This window comes from Anomaloglossus baeobatrachus, chromosome 5 (assembly GCF_048569485.1).
Source record: "Anomaloglossus baeobatrachus isolate aAnoBae1 chromosome 5, aAnoBae1.hap1, whole genome shotgun sequence".
NCBI classification, from domain to species: Eukaryota; Metazoa; Chordata; class Amphibia; order Anura; family Aromobatidae; genus Anomaloglossus; species Anomaloglossus baeobatrachus.
In genome coordinates, this window is record NC_134357.1 from 350,128,413 (window position 1) to 350,151,450 (window position 23,038).

General features: G+C 40.8%; 1 protein-coding gene across 3 annotated transcripts in view; it reads left to right on the forward strand.

Moving 5' to 3' along the window:
• The window catches only part of LOC142311456 (arf-GAP with SH3 domain, ANK repeat and PH domain-containing protein 1-like), a 298,879-nt gene that overhangs the window by 155,083 nt on the left and 120,758 nt on the right, over positions 1–23,038 (forward strand). The window lies entirely within an intron of this gene.

Sequence of the window (23,038 nt, forward strand, 5' to 3'; positions counted from 1 at the left end):
ATCACAGCTCACTGTCACAGTGCAGCATCCTCCTGCTTGTGGCGCTCTGCAGTGAAGCAGTGCGCATGAGTGATGCTGGGCTGTGACGCTGGGCTTTGATGAGCGGTGAAACACCGCCCACAGCCCAGTCACTCAGGAAGAGGTCACAGAGCCTGGGGGTTACGCGATGGGGAAGAGCAGATCGCGATAGCACTACTCAGAGGCTGAATTGGCAACACAAGGTATTTACAAAAAGCCTCCCCTATCAGTTTTACAGTGATGTGGTAACTAATGCTGAGTAGTGAACCACCTCGTTAAGTGTGACGACGTAGGAGTCTGCTCTATGGATTGTCATTTTTTGGGGGCAAATGGTTTGTAAATAAAGCACCTTCACTCCAACCTAGTGGATAAGAATCGGAACGTAACCACAACCAGCAATTATCATAAAGACAACCTGTCATGTACACGTACTAAGTACAATCGACTTCCAGGAGGAAATTAACTTTATTCTTCCCAGGAGCCGCCCTCTTTTAGTCATAGAGATATACCCACAATGGATACAGTCAGTCACTGATCACAGCATTGTGAGCGGCAGCTGTAAGGACTTATCTTCGCTTTGATTGACAGCTTGTACTGCACAGATGTGTAGCAGAGTGAGCTGTCCACTTAAGTAATGGGGCGTACTTACAGTCGCCACTCACTCTGTACTTGGCGATGACTGTAACTGCTTCAGAATCGAATCTATGACTGAAAGCTGGCGGCTCTCTGTAGCTGCGCTTTCAAGAAGATGACTTTATAGCATTCTAAGGCTATATGCACATGTTGCATATTTAATGAGTTTTTTTTAATCTCAGTATTTTTAAGCCAAAACCAGGAGTGAAACAATTAGAGGAAAGTATAATATACACATGGGGAAAACGTTTTGCATTTTTCACCCACCCCTGGTTTTGGCCTACAAATACTGAGGTAAAAAAACTCACTACATACTCCATGTGTGCACATGACCTTAACCTGGAGAATAACCCCATCCATATCTGTAGGTTAATAGCGTTTTGGGACATGACCGGTCCCATTAATTGCAAAATCTTCACAATCCCATTTCTTATGATGGTGACTCCCTTAGGCTACTTTCACACATCAGTTTTCTGTATTCAGGTACAGTCCTTTTTTTTTCCGTATCCAACGTTTCCGGTTTTGTTGTGCAAACCGGACCCACCGGATCCGGTTTTAAGCGGATCCGTTGGTGCCGGATCCGGAATAAAACGGATCCGGTGGGTCCGGTTTGCATCCGTTTTGCATCCGTTCTGCCCGTTGTTTTACGGATCCGTTTTTTAAACACTAAACAAACAATTAACGCGTTCCGTATTCTGATTGGCTATTGGGAAAATATGGTATATATACAGTATTTTGAAGCATATATTACAGAATGAAGACAGAGACAAGCAGAAACCATGGATGTTATTCTTGCAAATATCACAAAGATCACTGCAGATTTTATATTTGAGGCAAATCGCTTGGCTATCATCGTCAGAGAAAAGGAGCGACAGCGACTGAGGCGTCAGCGACATCGACGCTTTTGGATCCATCCCCTGACTGCCCAGAGACTGACACGTGGGGTGTTTTCAACCCTATACCTGGAGCTCCGTGGAAACAATGAAAAATTCACAAGCTATGTCCGGATGGCAGTGAATAATTTTGACGTCCTCCTTGGCCTTGTTGCGGACAACATACGTAAAACGGACACCTACAGCCGGTTCTCTATAACACCCGAGGAGCGTTTGCTGGTTACGCTTAGGTAAGTTTTTTTTTTTAATTGTATCCTCCTGTTAAATTGACTTTTAACTGTAATGTGTTTGCTATTATTTTTTTATAATTATTGTCTTTCCTTTACAGATTCCTTGCAACTGGAGAGTCGCTTTCGTCCCTTCACTACCAGTTTCGACTAGGAATTTCCACCATCTCGGGAATCATTAGAGACACTTGCCAAGCCTTGTGGGATTGCCTCCATGAGGATTTCATCCCCCAGCCCACCAGGGACAGATGGCTTGCAATTGCCGAACAATACTACAACATTTGTCAGTTTCCAAATTGCCTTGGCTCAGTGGACGGCAAACATATAAGAATTGTGAAACCTGCAGCTTCGGGGTCTGAATACTACAATTATAAAAAGTATTTCTCAATTGTCCTAATGGCAATAACGGATGCGGACTACAAATTTATCTCAGTGGACATTGGCGCATATGGGAGATCCAATGACTCTCAGGTCTTTAAAATGTCCCCAATGGGGCGGCGAATCTATGGGAATACTTTTGATTTCCCTCCTGCAAGACCTCTTCCTGGCACATGTGAGCCCCCAATGCCCTTTGTTTTTGTGGCCGACGAAGCCTTTCAACTCTCCCAACATCTATTAAAGCCATATGCAAGCCGTGGATTGACGCAAACACAAAAAATATATAATTACCGATTATCCAGAGCCAGAAGAATGGTGGAATGCTCCTTTGGGATACTAACCAGCAAATGGCGAGTGTTGTTAACAGCGATTAATTTAAACATTGAAACTGTTGATGAAATAGTGAAAGCATGTGTGGTACTACACAATTTTGTTTTAACAAAGGAACCTTTGTCCTTGGATGACCAGAGTTTGGAATCCACCTCTTTGACTGACTACACCAGTCCTGGATTTAGGAGTAGTGTTGCCTGTTCAACAATACGTGACCAATATGCTGACTATTTTGTGTCCCCAGAAGGTAGAGTAGATTGGCAAGATCAAATGGTATAAGATTTTTCTTTAGTTTTATAACAAATAAAAATAGTTAAAAATAAATTAAAAAATATCTTGTTAACCTTGTTAATTTTAATCTTTGAATCTCTTTAAAAATTTGTAATTTTTACACCGTCAAATTACAACATGTTATGTTTTTGTATTACCTTATTATTAACTTAACTTGCAAAATAATATTCCCCCCCAAAAAAAACAAGAACAAATAAATACTTTTCAACAAAAATCTTTTATTTTTTATTACATAGATAAATAAATTATAAATTTGTATATCTTGGGCTTGGGGTGGAGATAGTACTGGAGGGGCTGACAGATGGGAACACACGCACAGTGGGAGTATTGAGGGTGGAAAGTGGTGTTGGTGGTGGTGGTGGGGAAGTAACAGAAGGTGAAGGTGTGGTTGAGAAACCAAGAGGGAAACCAGGAGATGGGATGGGATTTGGTAAGGATTGAGGGGTGGAGTGGAGGGATTGGGAGACAGAAGAGGTGGCGGGTGAATTAGTGGCTTGAGTTGGGGTCATGATGGGTGTGGAAGGCGAGATGTGGTAGTGGGTAGGAAGTGTAGGGGCAGATGTGGTTGGGAGCTGGTACTGGGCAGCAGGCTGGTACTGGGCAGCAGGCTGGTACTGGGCAGCAGGCTGGTACTGGGCAGCAGGCTGGTACTGGGCAGCAGGGGGAGTAGGGACAATGGCTGGAGGGGGGGCAGGTGCTGGAGGAGGGGTGGGTGGAGGTGGTTGGGAGGAAACCTGCGCCAGAGCCTGCTGTGTGGCTTGCATTACATGCATCTGCTGGTCAGGAGATAGCTTTTCCATGCGCTCGAGTACGGCTTGAAAAAAACAATGATTGGGTGATTTACTTGCATCTAAATGCAGCCTGTCCAGACGCGTGCACAATTCGTGTGTATTTTTATCCATATTGGCCTTTATGAAGCTAAAACCAGAACTATTTTGTTCTGCTAATAATTTAATGGCGTTCTGGAAGGCTGCATTTAGATGCAAGAACTCGGGCGCATAGTTCCTTTCCTGACCCCTATGACGCTGACGCCCAGAACCCAAAGGTGTTCTACTGAGGGCAGCAGTGTCAGAGGGGTGGGGTAGGGGAAAAGCTATCTCGTCACCAGCAGCTTCAGGTAATGAAGTCTCACGGGAAGCTCCAGCGCAGGTGGATGGGACAGATGTAGATGAAAGGGAAGGTTCAGATGGGTGGGGTCTGTGCATGTGTTCCCCAGTGGCGGACTGTTCAGGGATCGCTCCTGTCGGGTTCGATGCAGGCTCCTGAGTGCTGCAGACGGTGCTGTTAAAAAGAGGAAAAACAAAACAATAATTAATTTAATTGCTATACATTGGCACTGACTAAAAAAAAAGGCAAAAAAAATCAGACATAAAATATTATACTTTGTACATATTGTGGGGAATATTTACCTTCTGCACACCATAGTTGTCCGGAGGAACGACAACGCTCTAAAGTAACGGTATTTCGATCTGCGTCCTCCGGATCCACTCGGGGCCTGCATCTCTTGATTCAACTCCTTTTTGAAGCGATCCCTGATAGACCGCCACCGCTTCTGAAGTTTGTCACCTGAAAGTGGAAAGCACAAAGTGGTTAGTATACAACACATTACATCCTGCAGCATAACCTACTGAACTGTGAATACTTACGCGCTTTCTTCTGGCCACGAGAATTGAACTCCCCCCAACCTTCTATCGCTGCGTGGCATACCTCGTCCCAGAGTCGACGGGTTACGATAGAATCAGCGTGGCGGCGGTCAGCCATGTTCCACAGCGGCTCCCTCTCTCTAACTTCATCGATGAGGAGGTCGATGTTGATAAATCCGGCCTCCTCACCGTCAGAATCGGGAGCACGCTGTGATGCCTGTTCAAACAAAGAAAAAAGAAATTAAAAAAAAAAAAAAATTAGACAGAAATTCACACAGACATGAAAAAAAAAAAAAAAAAAAAAAAAAATCTTACACTATGACCACCGCCACCTCGACGACGACCCTGGGACGGTCTTGGGGGAGCTCTATCGTGAGCCCTAGAAGTTGAAGCCTTTAGTGAAGAAAAAAAAAACCCATTATTTACTTATGTGTTTGGTGTGCTGTGGTAAACAATTCCTGTATGAAACTTACACTATGACCGCCCGCTCCGTGTATTTCTCCACCCCTTCCGTCCTCTTCTGGCAGCATCTCCTGTGATGTTTCTGCCACCTGTGTAAATGTCGTTTATTTAAAAAATTTTTTTTTTTTTAAAAAAAACACCAAAAAAAAAAAAAATATATACCTCAGTTTGTGAACAGGAGGGCGGGCTACCAGAAGACGACATCTCTTTTTTTATTACAGGCCTCGCTTACACACCAACTGGCTGGACCAAACTATTATCTGACCGCAACACTGCACCTGTAAAAAAAGAAAAAAAAAATGTCTAAGTACATGTACGCAGCTCAGAACAGTGATCTGTGGACAGTACTGTGGACATTACCTCAGGAACACTGTACTCCCCAGAAACGCACACCGGGACAGAACAGAACGTACACACCAACTGGCTGGACCAAACTATTATCTGACCGCAACACTGCACCTGTAAAAAAAGAAAAAAAAAATGTCTAAGTACATGTACGCAGCTCAGAACAGTGATCTGTGGACAGTACTGTGGACATTACCTCTTCCCTGGAGCACTGGACTGGAGGACAGCAGAACTTGAAGTCAGGAACGAACGGCAGGAAGTGTGTAGAATGTGCAGGATCCTTTTATAAGTTTTGTGATGATGAAAAAAAAAAATTGCGCATGCTCTGTTTACCAAACCGGATGCGGTCACCGCATCCGGTTTAAACCGCATTGCGCATAGACAACCATTGCATACAATGCCGCATTGTACCGGATCCGGCAGAATGCGGTTTTTTTAAGGGGCAAACAAACGTTACATGACACGTTCTATCCGGCCGCCGCATTTAATTATTTTGCCGCATCCGGAAAAAACCGGATGCACCGCAAAGCAATCAGGTACAATCCGGTTACAATGCAAGTCTATGGGGATAAACCGGATGCGATACCGGATCCGTTTTATCCTTTTTTTTCCGGATTGTACCTGATGGCAAAAAACTGATGTGTGAAAGTAGCCTTAGGCCTTGTGAGAGCATGGTGGGAAAAGCTCATCAACTTTTTATTGAGCACACCAAGGAGCCTTCTAATAAACTTCCATAGCTCTGAACATGAATAGGCAGAGTAGGTGGCCACCTTTCTCTCCCTCAACTCCAACATCCATGCTGTATTAGATTTCGACCTTAATCTTAGCAAATGCTTATTTCTGTGCTGCAAACGCCATTGTTGCGTGAAATAGGACGTTAGTGGCTACACAACCTCTATATATTGTGTTTTGGGTTAGGACATTTTTGCATACGCTTTATTTGGATCCCTTCTAGCTGTGTATGACATTGATCATGAACTGAGCTTCACGTATCTGGCTTTCTCACAAACTGAACAGTTCTTTGTTGTGGAGGAATACAATATCCTGTCTCTTTCCATTCATTGGCAGTTGGCGTGAGAGATATGGCTTTCCTGATGTCCTTTCATATCTTGTCAAACAAGATTTTCACTCCGGAGCTTCCAGTTGTACCCTGCTGAGCGGCTCTGCTGTGGCTGCATGGGCACGGGGAGGGTTAGGAGATCGGATGGCGCATACCAAGATATAAATTATACTGTACAGCACTCCCAGCAGTGCACTATGCAGAAGAGGATGGTTTTTTTTCTAGGTCATTTCAGATGCCAGCAGCTTGTTGCCGTGACTGACTGTGCAGACATTGGTACTGTCAGTGTAAATCCCAGACATATGTCAGTCAGTGACGGAACAGGCTTTTATCATTTCAACCTGGAATCATATGTTTTTATATCTGAGGGTTTTTTTTATCTCCAGATGTGCATGAATTGCTTTAAATAATCCAAATCAGACTTGAAAATCTGAAATATAGCACAGAACACAAGGGGGTTCACTTTCTTGTAGTCTTCTCTACTCCATGTTAGAATATTTCTAAAGGACAGAGTTTCCTGATCTCTTACGCAGATAGAGTAGGTGGTTAAGCCACTTTTTCCAAACTTATTGAATCACATACATGCACTACAATTTTTTTTAATAGTTTTGTGATTCTGCCCTATGTACTGTCCTATGCATGTGAGGATATCAGAAGACCTGAAAACAGCAACAAGATCTGAAGACCTAACCCCACACTCATGGATGCCATGTAATTGTAGCAGGCAAGAGTTCACTAAGTTTGTCAAGGCTTTGCATAGATGTCACTCCATTATCATAGCGCATTATCCTTCCAGGGAGTGCTACTGAAGGGGAAAAATGTGAAGGGTCTGCAGTGCTACTGTTTTCAGGAACAATCGGACCACCACTAATTAAGAAGTGATGGCATAGCTTAGTGCAGTCCCTTTCTGAGGTGGGAAAGCTCTGCAGAACAGCACAGTACTTAACAGAATCCTTAGAGACAGAAAGCAGGCGTTGATGTGTTGCCTTTAAATTGTCACTGTACTTAGGCAGTTCGATCACACTCAACTTGTCGAGCACACAGTATTCGGCCCCCTTGAATTTTTCAACCTTTTCTCACATTTCAGGCTTCAAACATAAAGATAAAAATTTTAAATTTGATGGTGAAGAATCAACAACAAGTGGGACACAATTGTGAAGGAGAACGATATTTATTGCTTATTTAAAATTTTTGTAAAAAATAAAAAACTGAAAATTGGGGCGTGCAATATTATTCGGCCCCTTTAAGTTAATACTTTGTTGCTTCGATTACAGCTGCAGTTGCTTGGGGTATGTCTCTATCAGTTTTGCACATCAAGAGAACTGAAATTCTTGCCCATTCTTCCTTTGCAAATGGCTTGAGCTGAGTGAGGTTGGATGGAGAGTGTTTGAGAACAGCAGTTTTCAGCTCTTTCCACAGATTCTCGATTGGATTCAGGTCTGGACTTTGACTTGGCCATTCTAACATCTGGATACGTTTATTTGTGAACCATTCCATTTTAGATTTTGCTTTATGTTTGTGATCATTGTCTTGTTGAAAGACAAATCTCCGTCCCAATATCAGGTCTTTTGCAGACTCCAACAGGTTTTCTTCAAGAATGGTCCTGTATTTGGCTCCATCCATCTTCCCATCAATTTTAACCATCTTCCCTGTCCATGCTGAAGCAAAGCAGGCCCAAACCATGATGCTGCCACCACTATGTTTGACAGTGGGGATGGTGTGTTAAGGGTGATGAGCTGTGTTGCTTTTATGCCAAACCTATCATTTGGCATTGTGCCCAAAAAGTTTGATTTTGGTTTCATCTGACCAGAGCACCTTCTTCCACATGTTTGATATATCTCCCAGGTGGCTTGTGGCAAACTTTAAACAACACTTTTTATAGATATCTTTGAGAAATGGCTTTCTTCTTACCACTCTTCCATAAAGGCCAAGTTTGTGCAGTATACGACTGATTGTTGTCCTATGGACAGACTCTCCCACCTCAGCTGTAGATTTCTGCAGTTCATCCAGAGTGATCATGGGTCTCTTGGCTGCATCTCTGATCAGTCTTCTCCTTGTTTGCCATGACATTTTTGAGGGACGGCCGGGTCTTGGTAGATATACAGTGGTATGATACTACTTCCATTTCAATATGATCGCTTGCACAGTCCTTCTTGGAAAAAAAAAAAAAACACACCCCCCAGGACACCTGTTACAGTGCCGTGTGGCACTGCAGACAGGAGAATGGCCGGAACAAAAATGGGGAAATAATGATAATAAAAGCGTAGAACACACATAGCAGAGAGAGAGGTTCAGTTCAAGGCAGGAAAGATATTGGACAGTGGCAGATGCATTAGGTGCTGGGAAGTGAAGGGAAAGATGTTCCAACACACATCATGCCGACAGATTGCTGTTGAAGATGAACTTCCCATTTAAAAAGGGTGGATAACAATTTAAAAAGCTTGAGAATCAGGACAGATCCTGGACATATTAGACAGGAATGTCAATCAATGTGGATGGTTCTTCTCTGTGAAATGTATAAGAAGACAATCTGCAGCTGGATTCATTGAAGGATGCACTGTGAAATGTGATTAAGTGAAATAGTCCTTAGAGATTTGTAAATGCCTTTTCAAGGTGTGAATATTTTCTACATTTTTTGTCAGTTTTTTCTGTAACTGTATGAAATAGCCCTGAGAGGGTTGTGGGTATGAAAAGCTTATTTTCCAAAGATACATGAGAAGCTGCCATTGGGATTTGTAAGTGTGTGTGTGTGTGTCCTATATATATATACTTAACCTGTTGTGGTGCAAAGTCCTTCCAATCAGTCTCACCCGATTTCAATGAGCAGTAAAAAAAGAAATTAAGGCAGCACACAGCTTCAATCTTGAATGAAAAACCCTATTTAATGGCCCATATGATACAGCACGACGTTTCAGTCACAAGTGACTTTTTTCAAGCAGTACAATGCAATGCATTCAAGTGAGGGTTTAAATATCCTCACTAATTATAAATCTCATTAATAAAATAACCAAATAACATGAATACAAACATAGATAGGACACAGTGTCCACATAATATCAATGCATAATCAAACATGAAATCTTACAGAAAATAGGTAAATCACCTTATACATAAGCACTGTAACATTACATAAACAATTAACACACACCTGTAAGTACTAATAGACTCCTGATTGTCCTTTTTATGTTATGGAACCCAGCATCTGCAGTGTGATGCAAATTACACGTGCATGCATTGCTACTTCCTGGTTGCCTTCCCCACTCGCACATGTGCAGTAGCAGCCAAAATCGTCATGCTGGTACACCCAGCAGACCCAATACACCCAATGCATACACACTGGGATTCATACAAACGTGAAAGGACTGCTAAAAAAACACATATGCTACAAAATTGGTGAAAACCTATTGTTCCACACCACTAACAGGCAAAAAAGATCTGTTAAGTCACCAAATAGTGAAAATGTATGATTCCTAAACATTATACTAAGATAAAGGGGTTCATCTATACAGACCCTCCTCCCACCAATACAAATAGTTTAATATCATTAAATAGATGACTAACAATGAAAAATAGAAAACAATGGGATATGTCTGTATAGACCCTCCTCCTACAGTTTAATATCATTAGATAGGTGATAAAGTCACCAATATATGAAAAACTTCAATCTCCCAACAATACATAGAGATAAAGGGATATGTCTATATAGACCCTCTTCCTACATATACAGTTTAATATCGTAAAATAGGTGACTAACAGAATTTTTCTCCTACGCCTGACATATAATTGTCAAAATTAAATAAAGTAGCAGAAAAAACAGAACCATCATCAGAAATCCAAAAGGACAATATTCATTATAAAACACTGCTGCAGATTCTGTAAAAGAAAAGAGAATTCACTCATCACTCTAAAGCTGCTTGTATAAAAGAAAAAAACCAATGACTACAACCTATATGAGATATAGAATGCATCATAAAAAATATTCTATGTGAGATGAAGATGTATACGTCTGGGGAAAAAAGGGTTTATAAAAGATCACCCACCCTAAAATCAATATTTAATCCATTTGGTTTTAAGGTATTTAACCTAAAAATCCACTTCATTTCCAATTTTTTAAATTTTTTAATTCTATCCCCTCCTCTTCTCATTACGGGGACATGATCTATCAGCCTGCATTTTAAATCTTTTTCTGTATGTTTTTGTTCTGTAAAATGTTTAGGAACAGGTAAATCCATTCTCTTTTTACGTATAGTTAATCTATGATTATTTAATCTTGTTTTAAAATCTGTTGTCGTCTCACCTATGTACCACATTTTACAAGGACATTCTAACACATAAATAACAAATGCCGTGTCACATGTCAAAAAATATTTGATATGAATAGTCTCATTACTAATCGGATGTGTAAAAACATTCCCTTTCAACATGTAACTGCAATTAGCACATGAAAGACATGGGAAGCAACCTGTCCTTTTAGCCCCAGAAATTGTTGTTTGAATATGTCTTTTTGCAGAACCAATATCAGCACTAACAAGCATATTTTCAATATTTTTACTCTTCCGATATGAAAAAAGAGGAGGATTTTTAAATTCATCCACAAAGGGTAAACTGTTTTGCAACATATCCCAATGCTTAAGAATTATTCCCTCTATAGATTTACTCTCTTTGCCATATTTCATGATCATAGGAATCTTACCTTGTGATAACGCTGTTACTCATTCTTTTGCACTATAGTTCTACACTTTATCTATTGTGCAATACTATTTAATATTATCTCACTATCAATTTAAATATTATTTATTATTTCTACCCCTGTGCAAATTTGTGCTGCATACATTGATCTCCTGGCTATTGGGCATAGATATACACACTTTAATCTTGGGCTTTTATGATAATTTTCATCTTTGGAACTATTTATATAGGTGTATGATTATGTACTTTTTTGTCCTCTGTCGTGCGGTTTGTGCTTTTTGCACTTTTATTATTATGTTTTTAATAATTCATTAATAAAACCTGATTTTATTATGACTGTGTGCTTTGGCTATACTTTGATAGGTTAAATGGTTTATTCTATAGCATTTACATTTATTCTTTAGGGGTTTGAGGGTGCATTGTCACCTTTTGACATTGTGTTTCCAATTTTGTATGACATATTTTGGTAACACACATATATATATATATATATATATATATATATATATGTGTGTGTATGTATATAATATATATACGGTATATATATTTGAGCAAGTGCCATTTAAAACATTTCAGGTTGAGGTTTAAAAAGCCGTATATTGGTAAACCCAGTAGCAGAGTAGTACCATATCCAACCTACTACTGCGAAATCATCCTGTCCCCTATGGTAAAACAGCAATAGTTGCTAGCAGAAGATATACAGTGTTATGCAGATATTTGAGCACCACTGGTCAAAATTACTGTTATTGTGAACAGTTAATCAAGTTGAAAATTAAATGATCTCTAAAAGGCATAAAGTTAAAGATGACACATTTCCTTTATATTTTAGGTAAGAACAAAAAAAACTATTTTCATCTTTAACATTTTAAAAACTACAAAAATGAAAATGGGCCAATGCAAAAGTTTGAACACCCTTGGAGATTTGTGTTCTCAGATAACTTTACCTATCATTTCAGACCTTAATTAGCCTGTTAGGTTTGTGGCTTGTTCATTATCATAGTTAGGAAAGGGCAGGTGATGCAAATTTCACAGATTTATAAAAACCCAGCTTCCTCTAACCTTGTGCAAATAAAACAACAGCCATGGGTTTTTCAAGGCAGCTGCCTAGCACTCTGAAAATCAAAATGGTGAAGGCCCACAAAGCAGAAGAAAGCTAGAAGAAAATAGCAAAGCCTTTTCAAGTTGCCCTTTCCTCAGTTCGAAAAGTAATTCAGAAATGACACTTACAGAAACAGTGGAGGTCAGGATAAGGTCTGGAAAACCAAGCAAAATTTCTGTGAGAGCTGCTCGTAGGATTGCTAGAGTGGCAAATCAGAACCTTCACTTCACTGCAAAAGTCCTTCAGGAAGATTTAGCCGACTCTGGAGTTGTGGTACATTGTTGTACTGTTCAGAGACACCTACAGAAAAATGGCCTTCATGGAAGAGTCATCTGAAGAAAACCTCTCCTGCGTCCTAACCATAAAATTTAGCATCAGAAGTATGCAAAATAACATCTAAACAAGACTGATGAATTTTGGAAACAAGTCATGTTAACTGATGAGGTTAAAATAGAACTCCTTGGCCACAATGATCAAATCAAATGTTTGGGGAAAAAGGAGACAGAATGTCATGACAAGAACATCTCGCCAACCATTAAGCATGTGGGTGGTTTAATCATGCTTTGGGTTGTGTTCTATCCAATGGCACTGGGAACATTTCACGGGTAGATGGAAGAATGGATTCAATTAAAGTTTAACAAATTCTTCAGGCAAACATAGCACCATCTGTAAAAAAGCTGAAGTTGAAAAGAGGATGACTTCTACAAATGGATAAGGATCCTAAACACAATTCAAAATCCACATTAGCCTATGTCAAAAGGTACAAGCTGAAGGTTTTACAATGGCCCTCACAGTCCCCTGATCTGAACATCATTGAAAATCTGTGGCTAGACCGCAAAAGAGCAGTGCATGCAAGAGGACCCAGGAATCTTACAGAACAAGAAGACTTTTCCAAGGAAGAAAGCATGAAAATCCCTCAAACAAGAATTGAAAGGCTGGCTACAAAAAACATTTACAAGCTTTGATACCTGCCAAAGGGGGTGCTGCAGGGTACCCAATATTTTGCATTGGCCAACTTTATTTTTTGTTATGAATTTAAAAATGTAATATATATATATATATATATATATATATATATATATATATACATATATATATATATATATATATATATAATAGAATATAATTTTTTTTTTCTAAAATGCAGAGGATATGTGTTATCCTTAACTCTATGGTTTTTACAGATAATTTCATCTTCAACTTGCTTACTTGTTCAGAATATCAGTAAACTTGACATGGGGTGCTCAAACGTTTGCATGCCACTGTAAGCATAGTCTGCTCCCCTATTTTACATACGAATGTCGAAGTGGAAACATGGAGTATTTCCCCAATGATTTTGCAGACAAAATTGCTAGTGAATGGAGGGTATCATCCACAGAATTCTATTCTGGATCCCTATTACACGGATTCTTAATACAATGCCTGTTGTTTAATGTAGGTCCATATTGTTCCTACATATTTCTCTAATTTTACCAGAAGAAATAAAGGATTTTCACTTTGGTAAAATATTGTTAGCATGCAGCATTGTGCACTGTATCACAATGGTCTACCCTAAAAACATTACTAAGACTACAGGAGCTCACCAACATCCCATACAGGGGTGCCCGGAGTGGCTATGAGTGGAAACTCAATAGGCATGATCTGCCAAGTTGTAAAAACAATTGTTGGGCCATGGCTTAATTATATCTGCTTCTAGGTAGGGTCAATATCGAGGGGAGAAGGGGGAAACTGGAAAATCGCCCAGGCCTCACATCGAGTGCAAGCAGAAACTGCATTGATAATAGCAGTGCTACATTATCAGTATTATTTCCGAAGAGCAGCAGCATCTTTAGTGACATCCTATCCATGTGACCATCATTTTAACAAAGGTCCTGTTCCCTGCGAGATTTTAGATGGTGGTCAGTGCTCCATAGTGTGTGTTTGTACATGTGCTCTGTGTATACATATGTGTGTATGCCATGGTTTTATACAGTTATAGGCCTCCTTCACACATCCATGTCTCGTGTACGTGTGACGTCTGTTTTTACACGTAGCAGAGACACGGACACATTAAAATCAATGGGTTTGCACACACGTCCTTTTTGACACAGACCGTGTGTCTATGTGGAGCACACGCATGTCTGTGTGCTCCACACGGCGACATGTCCGGTTTCTGCCGGCAGCAGGGGTGTCATACGGGCCGCACACTGATGTGATCCATGTGACACGTACCAGAGAAAAACCAAAAGATTTTGTTATACTTGCCTGTCTCCAGCGCTTTTGTCTCCGCCTCTACTGTTGCTTCCAGGCCCGCTCATTATGCTCATCCATATTCACTGCACTCACCGCAGACCCGGAAGCAACAGCTGTGTGGGAGACTGGTAAGTATACCAGCTCATGCTGACCCTGTGCTATCCGGATGTCACACTGCTAACACACGTAGAACACACATGGATACACGGATGGCCTTACATACAGTCATATGAAAAAGTTTGGGCACCCCTATTAATGTTAACCTTTTTTCTTTATAACAATTTTCTTTTTTGCAACAGCTATTTCAGTTTCATATATCTAATAACTGATGGACTGAGTAATATTTCTGGATTGAAATGAGGTTTATTGTACTAACAGAAAATGTGCAATCCACATTTAAAGAAAATTTGACCGGTGCAAAAGTATGGGCACCCTTATCAATTTCTTGATTTGAACACTCCTAACTACTTTTTACTGACTTACTGAAGCACTAAATTTGGTTTTGTAACCTCATTGAGCTTTGAACTTCATAGGCAGGTGTATCCAATCATGAGAAAAGGTATGTAAGGTGGCCACTTGCAAGTTGTTTTCCTATTTGAATCTCCTATGAAGAGTGGCATCATGGGCTCCTCAAAACAACTCTCAAATGATCTGAAAACAAAGATTATTCAACATAGTTGTTCAGGGGAAGGATACAAAAAGTTGTCTCAGAGATTTAAACTGTCAGTTTCCACTGTGAGGAACATAGTAAGGAAATGGAAGAACACAGGTACAGTTCTTGTTAAGCCCAGAAGTGGCAGGCCAAGAAAAAATTCAGAAAGGCAGAGAAGAAAAAAGGACAATCCACAGACAATCTCCAAAGACCTGCAGCATCATCTTGCTGCAGATGGTGTAAATGTGCATCGGTCAACAATACAGCGCACGTTGCACAAGGAGAAACTGTATGGGAGAGTGATGCGAAAGAAGCCGTTTCTGCAAGCACGCCACATTCCGAGTCGCCTGAGGTATGCAAAAGCACATTTGGACAAGCCAGTTACATTTTGGAAGAAGGTCCTGTGGACTGATGAAACAAAGATTGAGTTGTTTGGTCATACAAAAAGGCGTTATGCATGGAGGCAAAAAAACATGGCATTCAAAGAAAAGCACTTGCTACCCACAGTAAAATTTGGTGGATGTTCCATCATGCTTTGGGGCTGTGTGGCCAATGCCGGCATCGGGAATCTTGTTAAAGTTGAGGATCGCATGGATTCAACTCAGTATCAGCAGATTCTTGGCATTAATGTGCAAGAATCAGTGACGAAGTTGAAGTTATGCACGGGATGGATATTTCAGCAAGACAATGATCCAAAACACCGCTCCAAATCTACTCAGGCATTCATGCAGAGGAACAATTACAATGTTCTGGAATGGCCATCCCAGTCCCCAGACCTGAATATCATTGAAAATCTGTGGGATGATTTGAAGCGTGCTGTTCATGCTCGGCGACCATCAAACTTAACTGAACTGGAATTGTTTTGTAAACAGGAATGGTCAAACACACCTTCATCCAGGATCCAGGAACTCATTAAAAGCTACAGGAAGCGACTAGAGGCTGTGATTTTTGCAAAAGGAGGATCTACAAAATATTAATGTCACGTTTATGTTGAGGTGCCCATACTTTTGCACCGGTCAAATTATGTTTAAATGCGAATTGCACGTTTTCTGTTAGTACAATAAACCTCATTTCAATCCAGAAATATTACTCAGTTCATCAGTTATTAGATATATGAAACTGAAATAGCTGTTGCAAAAACCAAAATTGTTATAAAGAAAAAAGGTTAACATTAATAGGGGTGCCCAAACTTATTCATATGACTGTACCTTCCCAATGGACCGTCACACTTGCGTTAAATGCACGAATGTGTGAAAGAGGTCATATACAGAGTTTGCGTGTGTAGCATACAATGTTTGTGTCATATACAGTGTGTGTCCATGTGTAGTATCCACATTTATAAATACCGGCAGCGCAGATGAGAGCTCAGAGGTAGAAATGGGAGCAATCGCCCAACGAATGAGCAAAATGCAGCTGATTCATTGGGTGATTGAATTGTTTATGGTGGAATAAAAAGCATTGCTGCTGATAACCTCATACTATGTAGAGGCAGATTGATTTATCAGAGATTGCTCTGTCCCCATCATTTTTCCCCAGCCTGTGTAAAGAGGCCAATAAACAACCACCGCACTACTTCAGTTTTTTCGATCACGCTTCTTTAACGGTCTGAAATCAGTTTGTGTAAATGCAGCACAAATGTTTTTGTGTGATGGTGCAATTAGTAATTTGGGCCCCAGTAATTTATGCACAGGGCACTACCTTGTTTAAGCCCATTCCTGTTTCTAGGAAAGCTGGAAGACGAAACAATAAATATTACAGTTCTGCAGGGGTTGTCCCCCACATTATTACAGTTCTGCAAGGGTTGTCACCCACATTATTACAGTTCTGCAGGGGTTGTCTCCCACATTATTACAGTTCTGCAGGGGTTGTCCCCCACATTATTACAGTTCTGCAGGGGTTATCACACACATTACAGTTCTGCAGGGGTTATCCCCCACATTATTACAGTTCTGCAGGGGTTATCACACACATTACAGTTCTGCAGGGGTTATCACACACATTACAGTTCTGCAGGGGTTATCACACACATTATTACAGTTCTGCAGGGGTTATCACACACATTACAGTTCTGCAGGGGTTATCACACACATTATTACAGTTCTGCATGGGTTGTCCCCCACATTATTACAGTTCTGCAGGGGTTATCACACACATTATTACAGTTCTGCATGGGTTGTCCCCCATATTATCACAGTTCTGCAGGGGTTGTCCCCCATATTATCACAGTTCTGCAGGGGTTGTCGCCCATTTATTACAGTTCTGCAGGGGGGTTGTCGGCCACATTATTACAGTTCTGCAGGGGTAGTCGCCCACATTTTTCAGATTTCTGAATGAAATGAAAGTCTTCATACTCTGCCCCCCACTTAACACTGCTGCACAAATTGTCATATCAGCTGTAGCATTATTTTTCAAGAAATAGATATAATCAGACAGCCTTTAATTTGTCCTTTTTTGGGTGGAATCGAGGAGGATGTACTTATAATACGGAGTACATTTTTAGTCTGTCCATTCTTCATAATTAGTGTAATTCTTGTTTTCATTATCCTGGAGTATACATTGAGCTATTCATTCATTATGCCTTTACACTGTGTGCAGAATTATTAGGCAAGTTGTATTTTAGAGGATTTTTTTTTATTATTGACCAACAACTATGTTCTCAATCAACCCAAAAGACTCATAAATATCAAAGCATAAAATTTTTGGAAGTTGGAGTGGGTTTTTTTTAGATTTGGCTATCTTAGGAGGATATATGTTTGTGCAGATAACTATTACTGTGCAGAATTATTAGGCAACTTAATAAAAACCAAATATATTCCCATATCACTTGTTTATTTTCACCAGGTAAACCAATATAACTGCAAAAATTTTAGAAATAAACATTTCTGAAATGCAAAAACAAATCCCAAAACATTAGTGACCAATATAGCCACCTTTCTTTATGATGACACTCAGCAGCCGACCATCCATAGATTCTGTCAGTTGCTTGATTTGTTTACAATCAACATTGCATGCAGCAGCCACCACAGCCTCCCAGACACTGTTCCAAGAGGTGTGCTGTTTTCCCTCCCTGTAGATCTCACATTTTATGAGGGACCACAGGTTCTCTATGAGGTTCAGATCAGGTGAACAAGGGAACCATGTCATTATTTTTTAATCTTTTAGACCTTTACTGGCCAGCCACGCTGTGGAATAGTTGGATGCATGTGATGCAGCATTGTCCTGCATGAAAATCATGTTTTTTTTTTGTTTTGTTTTTTTTTTAACTATACCGACTTCTTCCTGTACCACTGCTTGAAGAAGTTGTGTTCCAGAAACTGGCAGTAGGTCTGGGAGTTGAGCTTCACTCCATCCTCAACCCGAAAAGGTCCCACAAGTTCATCTTTGATAATACCAGCCCATACCAGTACCCCACCTCCACCTTGCTGGCGTCTGAATCGGAGTGGAGCTCTCTGCCCTGTACTAATCGAGCCTCTGGCCCATCCATCTGGCCTATCAATAGTCACTCTCATTTCATCAGTCCATAAAACCTTTGAAAAATCAGTCTTAAGATATTTTTTGGCCCAGTCTTGAAGTTTTATCTTGTGTTTCTTGTTCAAAGGTGGTCGTTTTTCAGCCTTCCTTACCTTGGCTAAGTCCCGGAGTATGGCACACCTTGTGCTTTTTGATACTCCAGTAACGTTGCAGCTCTGAAATATGGCCAAACTGGTGGCAAATGGCATCTTGGCAGCTTCACACTTGATTTTCCTTAATTCATGGGCAGTTATTTTGCGCCTTTTTTGCCCAACACGCTTCTTGCGACCCTGTTGGCTATTTGCCATGAAATGCTTGATTGTTCGGTGATCATGCTTCAAAAGTTTGGCAATTTCAAGATTGCTGCATCCCTCTGCAAGACATCTCACAATTTTGGACATAGAGCCTGTCAAATCTCTCTTCTGACCTATTTTGCCAAAGGAAAGGAAGTTGCCTAATAATTAAGCACACCTTATATAGGGTGTTGATGTCCTTACACCGCACCCCTCCTCATTACAGAGATGCACATCACCTGATTTACTTAATTGGTAGTTGGCTCTCAAGCCTATACAGCTTGGAGTAGGACAACGTGTATAAAAATTATCATGTGATCAAAATACTCATTTGCCTAATAATTCTGCACACAGTGTACATTTCTCTTGGCCATCTACTTTTTGTATATAAGAATTTTTCCAATCTTTTGGGATTAGTAGCCATTTACTCTCCCTTGTGATTACTATCCCATACTAAGTACTTTTACCCTTGTTTCATCTCTCATAATTTTTGTTTCGTTTTCCTTGGATGAAATTCTGAGTGCATAGTTAAATAGTGAATAACGTATATACATTCATGGCTCTCGTATGAGAGGAGATTAAGTGGTCCATTTCATGAGCTACATTGCTCCATTACTGACACAGGCCATGGGTGCCATCTATGTTGTATCCTAGTGTCATCCATTTTTTATGGCTAATGATTAGGAGAACTTGAAAAAAAAAATGTTATGCAATATAAATGGATCCCGCTATGATGGTAAAATGGACACGATATGAATAATATTGGACTGAAAAGTGGCTAAAAAAAAATTCCGATCAAAAAAAAACATTTTGTTTTTTTTTCATACACAAAAAATGCTGTTGGGTGAATGAGACCACGGATCTAAACTTTACCTTCATGATTACTTAATTGGTAGTTGGCTCTCAAGCCTATTTAGCTTGGAGTAGGACAACATGTATAAAAATTATCATGTGATCAAAATACTCATTTGCCTAATAATTCTGCACACAGTGTATGTTTTATTTGGCTAATGAATGCTAAAGAGAATCTGTCTCCAGGATATTGACACCTAATCTGAGAGCAACATGATGTAGAGACAGAGAACCTGATGCCAGTGCAATGTGTCACTTACTGGGCTGCTTAGTGTAGTTTTGATAAAATTACAGTTTTATCAGCAGGAGATCATCTTTAGAGGACAGGTAATTAAATATATTCATGAACTTTAAATTACACTGCCACCCCCACCTATTGGCAGTTTTCTGTTTAAACAGTGCTGTTATGATTCAGGAACCGGGTAGGATCTAATAATGCGGAATCCCAAAAAGGTAACAGAGTGGCTGGAAACTTAACGGACTGCAGACCTAATCCTGACACACAACTAACAGTAGCCGTGGGACGTGCCTACGATGACCTGGAAGCCTCGACAAAGCCGGAGAACTAAATAATCTCACAGATAGAAATATAAGAAAGCTAATCTGCCTCGGAGTAGTCCCCAAAGATAGATAGCCCCCCACATGTAAAGGCTACGGTTATATAGAAAAAACACAATACAAAGCCAGAAAGGACAGATCTCAGCAAAGGTGAGGCCCAAACTAGCTTTATAGAAAAGGATAGGAAAGAGCAACTGTCTGCAGCCGTAAAAACCCTAATAAATACCAGCACTACTGATATGGAAAAATCCTGAGGTCACTAAACCTCTCCCCCCCCCACTGTACCAGCACTCAGATGTTACTGGGATCCAAAAAACACTAATACAGATGAGGGACTGAATAATACCAGGCATGACAAAACACAAATCCTGCAGAATCATGGAGCTAAGTATACAGACACTCCCAGCAGGGAATGATCCCATTCGACCACGAACTCCACACAGACAAATTAGGCTGCTTTCACACATCCGGCTTGAGCTGTGCGGCTCAATCCGGCTGTGTAAGCTATGCAACGGATGCGGTGAAAACACCGCATCCTTTGCATAAGTTTTTCCCATGCGGCTCGTCCGGTTTTTGCCACTTGCGGCATGCTACTGAGCATGCGCAGTGGCAAAAACCGCATGTGGCGGCCGGATGCGTTTTTTGCCGCATCGCGCCGCATCCGGCCGCCATAGGCATGCATTGAAAAATGCGCCGCATCGGCCGAATGCGGCGAGATGCGGGTTTTTTTGCCGCACGAAAAAACGTGCCAGGCAACGTTCCATCCGGCCGCCGCATCGGTTAAATCTGCCGCATGCGGTAAAAAACGGACCGAACGCGAGCCCATGCGGCACAATGCGGCACTAATTAAAGTCTATGCAGAAAAAACGCAACCGGCAGCAAAAAAAAAACGGTTGCGATTTTCCTGCAAAGTGCTGTATTGTGCCGCATTGCATAAACCGGAGGTGTGAAAGCAGCCTTAGGAACCATGCATTGTATCAAAGTAGAACAACAGCAAAAGGTGGCAAACAAACAGCAGAGATACAAGACCACTTATCTGAGGGAAGTTCTGGAAGTGAGCAGAGCTGGTTGCAGAATGTCCTTAACACACAGGAGCAATTGCCCACCGGCAAGTAACAAGAGAAAGCTACTAAGTTAAATAGCCCAATCTGACCCTGATTGCCAGTCCTCTGCAGGTGTGTCACTTCCATTCCACACATCAACTGCACTGCCAGCACTGACCACAAGAGGGAGCTCCAAACTGGAAAACATATTCACAACACAGTGCATAGGCAGAAATCTGCCAGTCAGTGGTGTGGGCGGAGTTATACAGAATATTCAGAGAATTGAAGCAGATAAGTGATTTTATTAAAATGACATCACTGGAATACGGGTCTCAGCCCCTACTCTCAGATGGGGTAGCAAAAACCAGATGACATATTCCCTTTAAATGCTTTTTGTTTTTCTGCCTATGTAGACAAATAAGAAAAATCTATTCCATATACAGTATGTATTTAATACACTATAACTATGCCATATATCCAGACCCAGCTGAGTTTGCTTTTTCCCAGTAGATATAAATCCCTCTCAATACACAACATATTATGACCACTCTTATTTATTTGCTTTCTGATATATTTCAGTTGCTATGCCACAAAAAAGTAACATCTGCCACTGGGGCTGCAAAACAGATGCCAGATCATTATGTTTCAGACTCTCATGAGTAAGTGCCATCTGTATCTATTTATTAAAAAAAATCTCTACATATTGGCATCCCAAGCTTGTAATGGTGGTAATCTGCTTTCAGCACCTTGGACAATGCATCCTGCATGCATGGCACGTTGTCGGCATTGCTTACTCGTGCATTAGGGAAGTGCTGCAGTCAGCTGCATTGCCTCTGTCATGTGCTATTAAGAAAAATGGGTTTAATACCCAAACTGAATAGACAGTAATATTCTGAATGTTCTCACAAAAGTACAACTGCTGAGTTTATAGCATTTTGGAGCATTGCCTGTTCCCATATCAAAAATGTACACAATGTATTTAGCAGATGCAGAACATCTTATGCTTCCTAATAATAATTTTAAGGGTGCTCAGAAGCTTTCAGACTAGCATTGCCGCTTTGTAGAGATGGGATCCTGAGTAGTGATGAGCGAACCCGGACTGTAAAATTCGGGATTTGTGCTGGATACCTCCGTGTGACTATCCGGATTCAGCCACCCAGATTATAAAAAAATTACAGAAAACCGGGAATAAAGCAGGTGCAATATGCTTACTGAGTCTCCACGTGGCTGTCACACTACTTCCGGGGCCGCTCATTAACCTCATACATATTCACTGCTTCCCCGCCCACCGGCAGTCCTGGCATCTCTAATTGGTTGTAGTAAGACCGCGCCCCCACCCTGTGTGACAGTGTCTGTGATTGCTTGGAATCATGCACACTGTCTGCGTTTCTACAGTGTTGTAAAAATAAATAAGAAAATGAAAAAATTGGCGTAGGGTCCCCCTTCCTAGCACAGATAAAGCCTATGGCTACAGGCTGCAGCCCGCAGTCGTGCACGTATCTTGGCTGTGTATCAAAATAAGAGGCACCTCATGCGGATTTTTTAAGATTATTCAAACAAATAATTTAAAAAAACAGCATGTGGACCCCCCCCACTTTTGATACCCAGCAATGATAAAGCCTACAGCTGGGGGCTAATCCCTCTATCCGTTTCTACCACTATTTTAATGCAAAATATTCTGGTCCCCATAGACTTATATGGGGATTGGCATCCGGGCAGATATTCAAGGTCATTTCTGGTTCTTTTTTAAATCTGATTGGACCTGCGGATCCCGAAAATCCTGAGCAACACATTCCTTTAGGTATTCTGGGGAACCATAAAACTCCAAAA